This window comes from Empidonax traillii, unplaced genomic scaffold (genome assembly GCF_003031625.1).
Source record: "Empidonax traillii isolate 1590-97213 ecotype Southwest subspecies unplaced genomic scaffold, ASM303162v1 scaffold378:size984864, whole genome shotgun sequence".
Classification (NCBI taxonomy): domain Eukaryota; kingdom Metazoa; phylum Chordata; class Aves; order Passeriformes; family Tyrannidae; genus Empidonax; species Empidonax traillii.
In genome coordinates, this window is record NW_020955571.1 from 601,246 (window position 1) to 614,729 (window position 13,484).

Sequence of the window (13,484 nt, forward strand, 5' to 3'; positions counted from 1 at the left end):
ATATAATTGCCAGTGGTAGGATTGGAGGGAGAGGGATGACTATCTTTAGCAAATGATGTGAAGTACTTGAATGGAGATCCATTGTTCTTGTGTTGTAGAACCAAAATAATTCAGATGCCATCTGCAGTGTGGATTTTCTGAGCTGTTTATTCGGAAGTCATTTAAAATACATTAATTTGACTGGGTAGTTCTAAATAATAAAAAGTAAATTTCTGAAGAATTGACTTTTGAGGGACAGCTCAAGTTTCTTAACTAGTATAAGAAGTATAAAGAGATTTCTGTTCTGTGCTAGAAATTCTTTCCCTCAGGAAATGCTGGAGTTATGCTGTGGTAACACAGCAATGGATTTTAATTTGTTTTGAAATTTCTTTTTTAAAAGAAGAAAGACTAATGCCCTTATACTGTCTTTGTTACCAAATGAAAAGATACCCAGTCTCTCATTTTGTCTTCTGAAATCCTTCTCAAATCAAGTTCGAGACTTGCTTATTTGGGGCAATGCCACATGAGTAGTTTTGTGAAAAGAATCATGTATGTTATTAAACAAACACAAAGTTCTGATGTTGGGATTCCCCCTTCTTCTCTGGGTTTTTGTTTGCTTTCTGATCTCTTTAAGTAGTGGTGGGTATCTTTTAGAAAGAAACATATAGAGCACTTAGTGGCAGGGCATTGTGATGAAGGACAAAATCAAATAATTAAGTAAATTCACTTAAGATTCGCAATTAGAACTCTTGGTCAAAGTAGGTGTGATGTAAGGAAGACACAATGTAAGATGTGTTTGTCCTATGCCATTGTTACTACAGTATGTTAGAAAGCATTTTTCAATTGTAGTGACAAATGCATTTTGAAGGAAAAGTGGCATTTTTTCCAATTATTTAGAAACTTTGTGTAGTTCTGTTTGCAAACAAATCCTCTTGTAAAATAACTTTCCGAAGTGAAGCCAGTTTTGAAAACCAGAAGTGGTATTTAGTTGTTAGCATGCATCCTGAGAACTAAGAGTTGCAATTACTGGTTCCCGTAGTGTACACTTGGTTTTTGAGATGTGTATCGTTCTGCAAATGCAGTTCTCAAGAATAAGCGCTATCAAGTGAGGAGAAGCTTGGGCCAGGGCGCTGACATGAGGAATGCTCCTCGTTGTGGGTCACAGCAGTAATGCTGTTAGCAGAAGATGCTTTCCTTGCGTAGCTTTAAGTTGGTAAGGCTTTTAATAGGATTTGCTTTAATGAGGCCAATCTGAGTTGCGTGCTTGCTTTTAAGTTTTGTTTCACTTGATTTTTCTTGTTCTTGCCACTCAGTAACGCAAGTCTCCCACCTATTCTGAAATATTTGTTGTCTGCTGACTCCACACAGATGCAGAATTCACTTTGCAAGTACTGTATCTTGTTTGTGGTTTCTTCTTTACTTTGTTGTATTTAAATGGCTTTGGGAACTAATCACAGAAACGAAAGCAAGACAATTGACACCACCAGCAGCCCAAAAAACTTGTGCCAAAAGAAAGTGAAAAAGAAGAAAAATGTGGAGTGCAGTGTGATGAGAAAAAGGCTTTTGGATTTGAGTTGTTACAATTCTTCTAGTTTGTTACTTGAATATTTTGGACAATTCACTGTGCTTTTCTCTAGCACTATTTGGTGACAACCTTCTGATGAAGAAGCTATGCAAGAAACCCAGTTTTGAGTTTATTCAGTGCCTCCAGAATGTGGTTCAGGCTCTACAGAGATAGTACCCCTGAGTAGCTTTCTGTATATATTTTACTGTAGACACTTCTGTTAGCATCCCTCTTCACTATGGGATCTATTACCTAATTTTTATTTGATAAATGTTTGCTCCTTTGCCTTTTACACATTTTAATAGCACATTACTGTGTATTACTGAACAGAATGGTAAAGGTTAAATATTGACACAGTGGATAAAAAGGAAATAATTTGGTTTTCCTATGGAATACTTGAACAAACCTGTAATAAAATAATTCTTTTGTAATGAAGAAAATACAGGTTTGAAATCCAGGGGCATGGGTGTTGCTGAGCAGAACCCTTTGAGATGATGAAGATTCCGTACATAATTGACCATGGATTTTTAAAATACTTTTATGGGGGGAAAAAATGCAAAACTGTACTAGAAAGACTTTGGCTTAAACTTGAAAATAAAATTGGCTTATCAAGTATTTTGTATTTTACATTACTGCAATTTGAAGTGAATGTTTAAAATAAGCTATACATAATGTTCCTTACCTGCATCAATTTGGATTAGCTACTTCAGAAGACAGATAAAAGTGACTTCTCACTGACATTTTGATATATAAACATATTTTCAAGACTTCTAATACTGTGTACTCCAGTCTTTAAGTTACCATGCTGCAAATAAATTTAAGAAATAACAGTTTTATCCATTTTTTTGTGCCCTGCCCCCTCACCCTCCACAAGAAGATGCAGAGAGATTTCTTTGGATGGCTAAACTTCAACATTCAGTCATTTGCTTCAAATAACTTCTGCTTCTGACATAGAATAGAATTTATAGAAAACAGAATTTATTTTAAGGTTTTATTTTAAACTTCACTGATAATAAGGCATATCACTTTAAGATGACCCATTTCCAAAAACCAGAATTCAGGTGAGGTGTTTATAACCTAAAACTGGATTTAGACAAACCTCAGTGCAACGCTGAGCAGGTCACTGAAGGGGCACTTTAGCCACAGTCTAGTGCATGCCAGAAGTTTTGGATCCCCTCAGAAATGCAGTGGTACTGTGTGTGCCCAAAGCCTTTCCATTGGTGTTTTGTTCCCTCTGTCCATTTCCACCAACCTGAGAAGCTGGAACAAGTCCTTTCAACTGAGTTTCTCAAAAGCTTCTCGACTGAATAATGCTGGGTGTGTGTTTGAATTGATCCTTAGGCTTTTGTTGTATGTGTTATATGTGGGTTATTGTTGGTAGGTTATACACAAGTGGATTTCTTCAATTGGGAAGTAATCAGCCCTTTGTTGGTTCTTTCAAGGATTCAAAAACTTCAAAATTTTCTCTTTGCCCTGTAGAGAAAACTTGAGGTTTGATATCCTGGATAGGCAAGTCTGCTTGTGTATCTTGACTTGGATGCCAGGGTTCAGTGAAGACCAAAGGCCTCTGTTTCATTAGCTTTTCCTATTAGGGGCACCTGCACACTGCAGTCTGAGGTGTAGGTACAGCGTGTAAGGGAATTGTCTTGTGTGGGACACTAGCTCAGGTTTGGTAAAAGCCCAGAAAATAACTGCTAGGTCATTGAACAAACTGCATTACTTCAAAAACTATCTGAATGGTGGTACACAGAGAATTGTTTCAAGACTTGAATATATTTTTAGCTTGTTAATTAAATGCAATATAGTAATGTGATGTTCTCTTGTTAAATGTATGTAAACTATTGTGTTTTGTCTACATAAGTTATGAAAAGAGCTTCAGATTCCACAGAACAGTGTGAACTTTGTAGCTAGAAAGGAGCAGCAGGAAAAGAAATATGTTTGTTAAAATTCAGCAAATTCAATCTAATTAGATAAGAATGAACATTAGAACAGCAAGCAGCTGCAGAAGAAATTGTAAAGTTTGTAGGAGGGTTGTAAAAGAAGCCAGTGCTGCAGGAAAGGGTCTCCAGAAGCTTTCTTAATGGGCCTGAAGTCTAGCTGCGTTCATCAAGGACCAGGAAAAGATGCTTATCTTTGCAGCGGTTGAGTTGGTGATGCTGTAAAACCCTTAACTCTTGAAATGCTGACCTTTGAAGGATAGACCTAACATTAAACTTTGAAATAGCCAGCCTCTTTCTAGCTCTTTAATTTGAAAATGCCTCCAGGATTGACTGCTGAGATGCCAAATTTATGCTGAGAAGTAGCCCTAATTATTTTCAGATCAAATGAAGAGGGTTTTTTTTTATGTACATGACATCTTTCTGCAAGTTATCCTCTGCATCCACCTGCAAACCCACACTACTGAGGTCATAGGATATAATATTAATACATCTGTTAATTTGTGTCGCCTTTCTCAGAAACTGAGGTAATTGGAAAAGAGGGGAGTGGGAAGTTTTATGTTTAACCTCTGAGTAACTGGAATTTAGGAAGGTGCTTTTAAACCTTACTGAGACTTGATCTGCCAAGATGTTTATAAACTGCGTGAGATATATCACTGGCTAAGTTTGCAAAAATTACTACTGTCATTTTTAATAATTTTTTCAAGACTACTGGTGTTGTCATCTCTCTAATCTTTATTGTCATATCTCTGTCATAACTTGCAACTTTTTAGGATCTACCAACTTTCTTAGAAACAGTAAGATGTGAATATATAATGTTCACAAAGAAGTTGTCAGTAACTTTCTGTTGAACGTTATTATTCTGCCCTGAATTCCTCCTTGAACGGTATGTTTTGTCTGGAAGGTATGGAAAGGGGCTTGGTGACCACTGTCTGCTCACAGGGCTTAAGAAAACCTGTTAGTCTGCAAAAAAGGCATTTGTATTTTCATACTGGAAGCAGACTTTTCCCTTGAAGTTTCTTACACCTTGCTGTGAAGCATTTCAGTTTTGAAATCTGTGTAGTAGTGTGAAGAGGCCACTAGTCAGCCTGAACTTGTAATTTTGCTGCTTATACACCCTTTAAATTCATAAAGATGTGACCTTATTATAATGCTGCACAGGTCATAACTGCAGTTGTCACTCTTTGCTCTGCTTTAATAACAGCAGCTATTCAAGTGGTGTATCTGAGGCAACCTTTGACAAGGCTTTTTAAAGCTGCTTTGTTGTCCACTTGTGTCGTGGCCTGTTGGATAATGTCAGGGAGGTTATTTTGCCCTGTTTCATTTCTGCAGGTAGATTGTTGTCTTTTTCCTGAGATACTTCATAAAGCTCTTCTGAAGCACTGAGGAGAAGTGCTACTCAAGAGCCAAAGTACTGGAGTAGCTGTGTAAATCTGCTGTAAAGATTTAAACACTGTAAAGTGTTTAATGAGAATCATTGGAAGTTTGTCCTCTTTGATGTAGGTTTAGAAAAGAATCTAAAACTGAATGTGGTTTTAAGTTACCACATCAAATGATTTAACTTTAGAGTTTATTCATCGTGATGGATGATGACTCATTTCTTTATTGTCACAGGATAAAATCTCAAGCAACTGTTCCTTAAGAAACACTTCTACCTCTTACCTTGCACCAGATACTCCTTTTTATTGGCTGGAATTCGTCAATTGAGTGCATAATTATCTTTTCTGCACTTCTGTTAGCTGGCTCTGAAGTGATTGTCAATCTAGATCCATGGAATTCCTTCCTTGCTGGAGATGTAAAAACTCCGGAAAGGAGTTTCTGCAGGAAGAACATTAGTGGAATTAGAGATCTGGATCAGCCCAATGGTAGCTGATCATGTCAAAAACCATTTGAATTTTCTCAATGTGATCATAAGAATTAAACTATGAAAAAAAAAAAAAAAAGGAAATCATTAAGTATCTTTGCAGGGCTTTTGTGATGCTGCCTTGCTTTTACTGATGTTAATGAAGATGATTGGCTTTTCCCCACACCTCCTGCTGAAAGTAGAACAGTTGCAATACTTGAAGTGACTGCATCATGGACATTGGCTAAACAATTCTGCCTGTAAATTATCTGCAAATTTGATGTATTCTCAAGATTGATAGCATGCTAGATACATATTTGTAAGAAAATGAACAGTAACTTTTAATTTTGGATTTGATGACACTGTTCTACAGTGTTTTAAGTAGCTTAAAATGCAGTTAGGGGTTTGTCACCAGCATTTGGAGCTATATTGCACTAACTGGAAATTACTGCACTAGGTAGCCTGTATTTCTAAAACTTGATATTGGGCTCTCAAAGCAACGTGTTTAATAACAAGAAACCGTCTGATTGCTGGATCTGATGTAGAACCTGCCAGACAGTTCTCTTGTGAAGAATGGCAGGGAACAACTGAAAGTATCATAGGAGGGGGAATCCTCAGCTTTGACCCAGCAGGGAGGAGGATCCCTGCCTTTTAAGAGTTTATTTCACAGTAAAACTGCATGGAATTAGATTTATGTACTTTGGAAGGCGGAAGGACTGAGTCAGCCCTGTTGGAATGTGAACTTTTGTGCTAGGGCACTTAGATGATTCCAAGTCTGAGCTTACACTGCATCCCTTTTAACATGTATAAGAGCTTAGTACACTGGGGCATTAAGTCTGCTACCTGTTATTGCCATGTGAAGGTCAGATTTTGGTTTTAAAGAGACTTAAATTCCCAACTTGAACTTTAAGTAATTTTTTTTAATGCTGCTTTCAAGTGATTCTCATTTGAGAATCCACTATTTGTCACCCTGTGTGTAGTCAGGTGTTAAATGCAATCGATACATAAAAGATAAAATATGCAGTATCTTTTCACATGCAACAGGGACTTTATTTTTCATCTTGCAGTTCTTAGATAAGCAAGCTGGAGCTCAGGTTGTGTCCCTTTGTTCCTTCCAGGACTCTGGATCAGAATTTCCCTTTGAAATGCAGCTGCTTTCCACCTCTCAGCTGCTTTTCCTGTACCAAATCAAACATCAAAATCCTTGTATCATGTTTAGCTTTATTTGTTAAGCACACAGTTTGAAACTTGGTATTTTTTACACTCTACCTTAATTCTTTTTAAAAAAAAGGTGTTTCAGGTGCAGAAATAAAGTTTGAACATTTGATCTCTCTGTGTCCAGGATGGCCAAAGCAATATCTTATTAATGCACTTAATGTAATGCCAACTTTGCCTAGAAGTAGACTCCGGTGGCTTAATGCTGAGGGGTGTGCCTTCAGGCACAACTGTCATTATGAATAAAACATGGTACAGAAGGCAGTTGTATTAAAGTGCAGCAGATCTTTTGGGCAAGTGAAGTGGAAGAAATCAAGGGATCACTAAAGCTCGGAGCTGCTGAGGCACAACCATTGCCAGCCAGCCTTGTGACATGGAAAGCTTTTCTGAAAGCCTGGTCAGGTCCTTCTGTTTGCTCTCTGCCAAGAGGCAACGCTCATCCTCTGCAGTGCTTGGCTTTCCCCATGGCATTCTCTCCAAGGGACAAAAGGCAAGTGCATCAGGTGTTCCACTTTCTCCCCAGGGAGAGTTATTCCTTGGAACTTGCTGCTATTTGACTTGCACCCTTTAAAATGACGTGGGGCAGAGTATGATGATGTTGAGGCTTCAGATGCTTAGTAAACTCTGTCATGAGAAGTAGTTTATGTTCTGCTTTTCAAATTTGATACCAAGCTCTCACTTGCCTTTGAATAGAGATGCCACCTTATGTCGGTGCTAGGGATGACAGGCTCAGTATCATCAGACTTTGTCAGGTCTGTACTGCTCTTAGTTCTTACAGATTTTAACGGCCAGTGATTAATGTGACTGATTCATTGGCATCCTGTATCTTCTGCTGTTGCCAGCTAAAAAGCAAGGAGCAGGGATGCAATTTCTGATTTAAGTCCTTTTCATGTTTGCTGGCTAAACTGCCAGTGCTGGCAAGCCACTTTACTCTTAGGATTTATTAGTTTGCTACAGCTGTTGTTAAATCTAAATAAAGTACAAATCAGCTTTGTCACATTGTTACAATTTAAAACAAATAATGGAAGAGCTGGTACAGATGCTATTAAAAGGACAACTCTGCTGTTTTTCAGGTCTAGCTTGTTTAGAAGTTACTGTACTCTCTTTTCAGAATAGACTAGACTTACTAGACTTCTCTTTTCAGAATAATAGTTACTAGACTTCCCTTTCCAGAATAATGAAAATTATTTTCTGAAAATTTGTCCAGCCCAGTCTCTCACATACTTGTGACCAACCATTTTTTGTTTCCAGCAAACTATAAAACAACTACAAGCACTTTTTTTAGTTCTCTTTTTTCATCCCCTTATTTTCTTTGATCTCTTTTCTGAACTTCTTTGGCTTCCTTGCTAAATATATAAACTCAAATTATGTGTTGTTCTGAAATACTGTAGAAAACTGATTAAATTTGAAAGTTTGCACAGTTGGATTCTATTTTTTTTCACTGTGCAAAAGAGAACTGCAAATAATTGCTCAGTTAAAAAAAAAAACAAACAAACCTGCAGCGCAACACCCTCCACCCTAAAGTTGAGCATTTTTGCTAGTATTCTTGAATATCTTGGTCCCTATCTGCTTGTTAATGACACAGATAGAGAAGGCTGAGGAGGCAAAGGCGATTTAGTTTTCCAGGTGCCTTCTGCAACTGAAGAAAACATAACCCTCTGAGACTGATTCTGGGAGAAACTATGAAGATCCTCCATCCCGCTCCTGTTACATCCAGCCCTCATCTTTGCATTGCCAGGTGCTGTTTCTGCACTGGCAAGAAACAAGAAGACTTGAACAGTCCTGGAGCTCTTGCTGAGTCAAGGTGCAGTCATTTCATTCCAGTCAAAACCAAACTAAGTGCATCCAGGTCAGGGAGTTAGTTTAGAATGCAGGGTCGCTTCTAAAGCAGAGGTCTTAATCACCCCCACTTACCCACCTGCAGTTTATATTGTGGAGCTCTCTGAACACTTCATTGAATTCCTTTGGGGCAAAACTAGACCTGAAGACATACTTTAGGAGTGTTCTTGCTATGCTCCAAACTACAAATGCTTCCCTGTCCACAGGACCAAATTAAAGATAATTAAAAGGAAAATTTCTTTGAAATGTGCATAGTCTGGACAACTGTTTAGAAATCTTCTATGGGTCACAGACCTAAAAGACGTAGCCCAAATGGTCACAAATCTGTGTTACTCTAGAGCTATGCTACCTTTGCTTTCATCAACTCTACCAAGGACCAAAAGGAGGGCATGGAATTTCTTAACCTCCAAAGTAATTCCTGAAAAAAGTGATTCACAAACCATGATAACTACTGGCAGTTTTTTCTGACCCAAGTTCTTTAGCAGTGTGATGCTGCACAGCCTGGGAGTGAGAGGTGTATTTCTCTTCCCGGTGATGAAAGAGTACCTGCAAACTTGCATTCTCACTTACTTTGTCTTGCTTCAGTAATCCTGCTGTTGCTTAGGGTGCTGGATTTTTTTTTTTTATTTTATTTTTTTATGAAGCTGAAACCAACAAATATCTTTAAATTTTAAAATCTTTAACTTCCTTTTTGGAACTGTTCTTCTGGTGAAGCAGTTTCTTTACTGGAAGTAGTGATTAGGGCAGAAGTGACAGTGCTGATAGGAGGATTAGTTCTCTCTAAGTTGTGGGTGTGATTATTGTGACCGATTTCCAACATGGTGGAGAGGAAGAGCTCACAACCACTGTCCTAGAGCTTTTCAGGTGGATTCCTATTCCTAGGGTGTTGTGATGCTTCTGCTCTCACAGGGCCTCCCAATATTTTAGAAAACATTAGGGATAAAACTGTTTGCTTGTGGATGCTCAGTTTGCTGAGCACCTTGCTGAAGAAGGCTGACTGAGCACAGAATTTTGCAATGGAAATGGAAACCCTTACTTGACCCTTTTCTATTGCTGCATGTTAAATACTCCTTGAAATTGCACTGACTGAACACAGGACCTAATCATGATACTTCCTTGTGCCCAGCTACCGTAATTTTGGTAGAGAAAGCAGCTTTGTTTTTCTTTTTTGTTACCTTCTGCCCGCAGTGCAAGCAGTGCCCAGATGAGTCATGCTCGCACAGGGAGCTGTTTGGAGTGGCTTGAGTGCCTGCTCTGCTGTATATCACAGACCAGTTTGGGGGAGGTGGACAGAAACAATAGCAGAATTAATTGCAGGCACAGAGCTAAAGCTGACTAAACTCGGCAGCTCTTTAGGCCCCTGAGTGGACCTCCCTAGAATCCTTTTTTCTTTTTTTTTTTTTTTTTCTTTTTTTATTTTTTCTTTTTAAGATCTTTTGAGGAAAAGCCAAGTAACCAATGGATTTTATATCCTTTCCCTTGGATAATGTACTATTTCTCAAGCTAAGCCTTTTTCCTATTACTCTGGGAGTTGCAAGGTTGGGTCCTAGAAAGGATAACAAACTACTTGAGGTATTTTGACAAATAGTCATTTAACAATGCATGGGATCGCATTTATATCGTGCAAAACTTGTTCAGAAACCTTCTACTGTCTCTCTGTCATATTAAGTACTCACAATAACACTGATTGTAATCTTTCTTCAGTCTGATTAAATCTTCATCACATTTATACAAGCTACATTTTGACAGGCAGTCATTAATGTTCATGAAGCCTGTTGAGAGTGAAAAAGATGGCTGGTAGTGTGAGAAACTAAGCTATACTTGATTATTCTTGTGCCCAGTTGCTTAAAGTACAATTGTGTGTGCTTTTAAGGAAGGTTAGTTTGGAAACCAGCCATTTAATTATTCTAGTTCCCAAAACCCACTAATCAAACTCGGACTGATCATGCAAAGTGGGAAACTCCAGTAACTTTCGCAGGCATATCTTAAATTTGTGGAAACAAGTTGGGCGCCTTCCAGAGATCACAGTGATTGTGCTGGGATGATGTGAAGTGGGCAGCAGCCACAGCTCCCTGCTGGAGGGTGGGATACTTGCTTTAGGAAGCAGGTTGGCATCTCTTGCCAAGTGAGTGAAGTTGGGAGAGAGGAGGGAGAAGGAATGGCTTTGGGGTGCAGGACTCAAAACAGACAAAGTCTGAGTTTGTTCCTACCTGCACAGTATCAGTGGGTGCAATTTAAAGATAACATCCCCCCTACAGCTGTCTTCCTTTCTTTTTAATAGCCATTTGTGATACATCACAGTGTTTCACCCAAGGAACTGATAAGGTGCCCTTTCCACTTGATTCTTTTTTCCCAGCTCATGTGGCCCATCTGTTAGGTGTGACTGGAAGTGGCAAACAGATGTTGAATTAATTGTGGAAGTTCTGTTACCCACCAGGATCAGAACTCTTTGCCCTCCAAAAGATGCTGTGCTAAGGCTGAACTCTGATTACAAACAGGACAACCAGGACTGCTTCTCAGCAACGGACCTGGTGGAAGTCGAGGAGGTTCATTTCAATGCCATATTTGACTGTGGCTGCTGGTGAGGGCCCTTCTGCCGATACATTTTTAGGGAATAGTTGTCTGGGGTTTTTTTAGGAACCCAAAACCTATGTCATAGCCCCTGCATTCCAACCTACTCCAGCAAGGCATGCCCAATTAAGTCTTGGTGGCTCAGTTTAGTTATGCACCTCTGGATTTTTTTTTTTTTTTTTTTACCTTCATGGAACTGCATTTTAGTTATTGTAATTTTTGAACCTATAGAACTTTGTGATTCCCACTTTTGCTTTAGAAGGGTGGCTGTCACTGTAAAACAGCAATAGCCAGGAGCAGTAGGCACAAAAAAAATGTTCTCAGAACAGCAGCTTTGATTTTGAGCTGTTTCCCTTCATAAAATGGACTTGTAAGACAACAGTTTGTCTGCTCATGTACAGGTTTATTACTGTTTTCAGTCAGTCTTGATAATCAGCAAATCCAAAACAAATATTTAATTCTGGATCATTCATTTCAACTTCTTAAAATGCTTGTTCTTTGCTTTGAAGCAGCTTAGTCAAATGTTTCCTGAAGTTTAAGTTTTTAGGCTCTGATTGTTTAAAGCTCTTGAGTATAGGTTTAACCTTAAGTTAAACCCGTAATTCTAGGTCTTCATTTATGTAAGGATCTGGGGGCCTGATCCAGTGCTACTGATCACTGAGCAGGCTGAGACACTGGCCAGTTCAAAAGAAGTCTAGTTCATAGACTTGAATGCTGAACTCCTTTTGAAATATTTACTACCTCAAGTTACACAGAGTTTTGAGGATTGCTTGACGGTCCTAAGAGTTTGCAAAGCCTTTAATACCGTACAGGACAATAAATATAGGCTGAGATAGTTACAGGAATCAAAGGATGCAGTGAACACCTTCGCTCTCCAAATGTCTTCTGATTACGTTGTCTGGTAGACTTCAGATTGATCATCCTATTTCCAACTCAAGACAATTAATTTGGGAATTAGAGTTTGGAGATTATATTACTTCATTTTTGAAAAGATGAATGCCATGTTCCTTTTTTCCTTTGATAGTTGATGTTTTTGTGTAGTTCTTGCTGGTGTTTTCTTTTTTTGTCAAATGTCCTGAATGGAAATTACCAACCATCTTCATCCATGTAGCACCTTTGATGAGTAACAGCTCTCCCATAATTTGCATTTGTGTAGAATATTCGGTCATCCAGATAGCTGTTGCATAAATTTTAATGTGTTCCTTAGATTGGCACAAAGAATTATCAAATTTAATTTTTACTAAAGCGCTGTATCGGATGGCCCTTTGGAAAATGAGAGGGAGAGGAAGAAAAACGGTGTTTGCAGCTAAATTAGAATGTGTTAAAGAATGTTAGAGAGCCTTCTTTTTAAGTCAATTTTTAGTGTTAATTTTAATTGAACAATTAGTTCTTCATTTTAGAGATAAATATCTTCCAGAAATCCCACTCTATTCCCTTTCAAGCATCTTCTCAGAACCCATTTGTTTGAGATCTTCATCAAGAAGTAAAGTAGGAGCATTAGCTTTGCTTTGCAGGAATCTTCATGGACCCAGTTATGAGTGTCTAAATGAAGTAGCTGCAAGACTCAATCCTTTGTCCTTCATCTTTTTTTTAAGAAATGATCCTGCTGAGGTTACAAAAAAGTCCATTTATCTTTAGTCTACTTTTCTACCAAATACAAACATTGATTTTAAAGCTACCCATGTTTTTGAATCACACTGTAGTGATCCTCCATTCAGTGTTATACTCTCTAGTCCCTGAGCTGCTGTTGCTTCCAGGGAAGTGTAGTGTAATACCATTTCCTCTTCCACTCATACCTATGCAACTGCCTTTGGCTGCTGTTGGAGAGCGTGACGCTAGGAATGATCCCCTCTTCAGTCTGAGACAGTTTGGCAGGGCTTGCTCTTACAGTGCCCAGCTCAATTTTGAGTGTCATCTCCACTTTTGTCTTGTGATATCATACTATGGTTCGGTCATAGAATTGTTAGGGTTGGGAAAGACCTCTATGGTCATCGAGTCTGTTAATGCAGCACCACTGAGTTCACCACTAAATCCTATCCCCAAGTGCCACATCCACACTCTTTTTGAACACTTCCAGTGATGGTGATTCCACCACTTCCCTGGGCAGCCCATTCCAATGCCTCACCACCCTTTTGGAAAACAGATTTTTCCTAATATTTAATCTAAACATCCCCTGCCGCAACTTGAGGCCATTTGCTCTCGTCCTGTCATTTGTTGCTTGGGAGAATAGACCAACCCCCACCTGGGTACAACATCCTTTTAGGTAGTTGTAGAGAGTGATGAGGTACCCCCTGAGCCTCCTCTTCTCCAGGCTAAACAACTCCGGTTCCCCCAGATGCTCCTCATCAAACTTCACCAGCTTTGTTGCCCTTCTTTGGAAACACAAATAGTTCAAATAGTTTCACTTTTCTGTATTTAATTGTCTTACTTAATATACACATTCATATTCTCAAAAAAAACAAACAACAAAACCCTATCCTCTGATAAACCAAATACCTTTGTGACTGCCCAGGTAAGTGCTGTCTCCAGAGTGGTG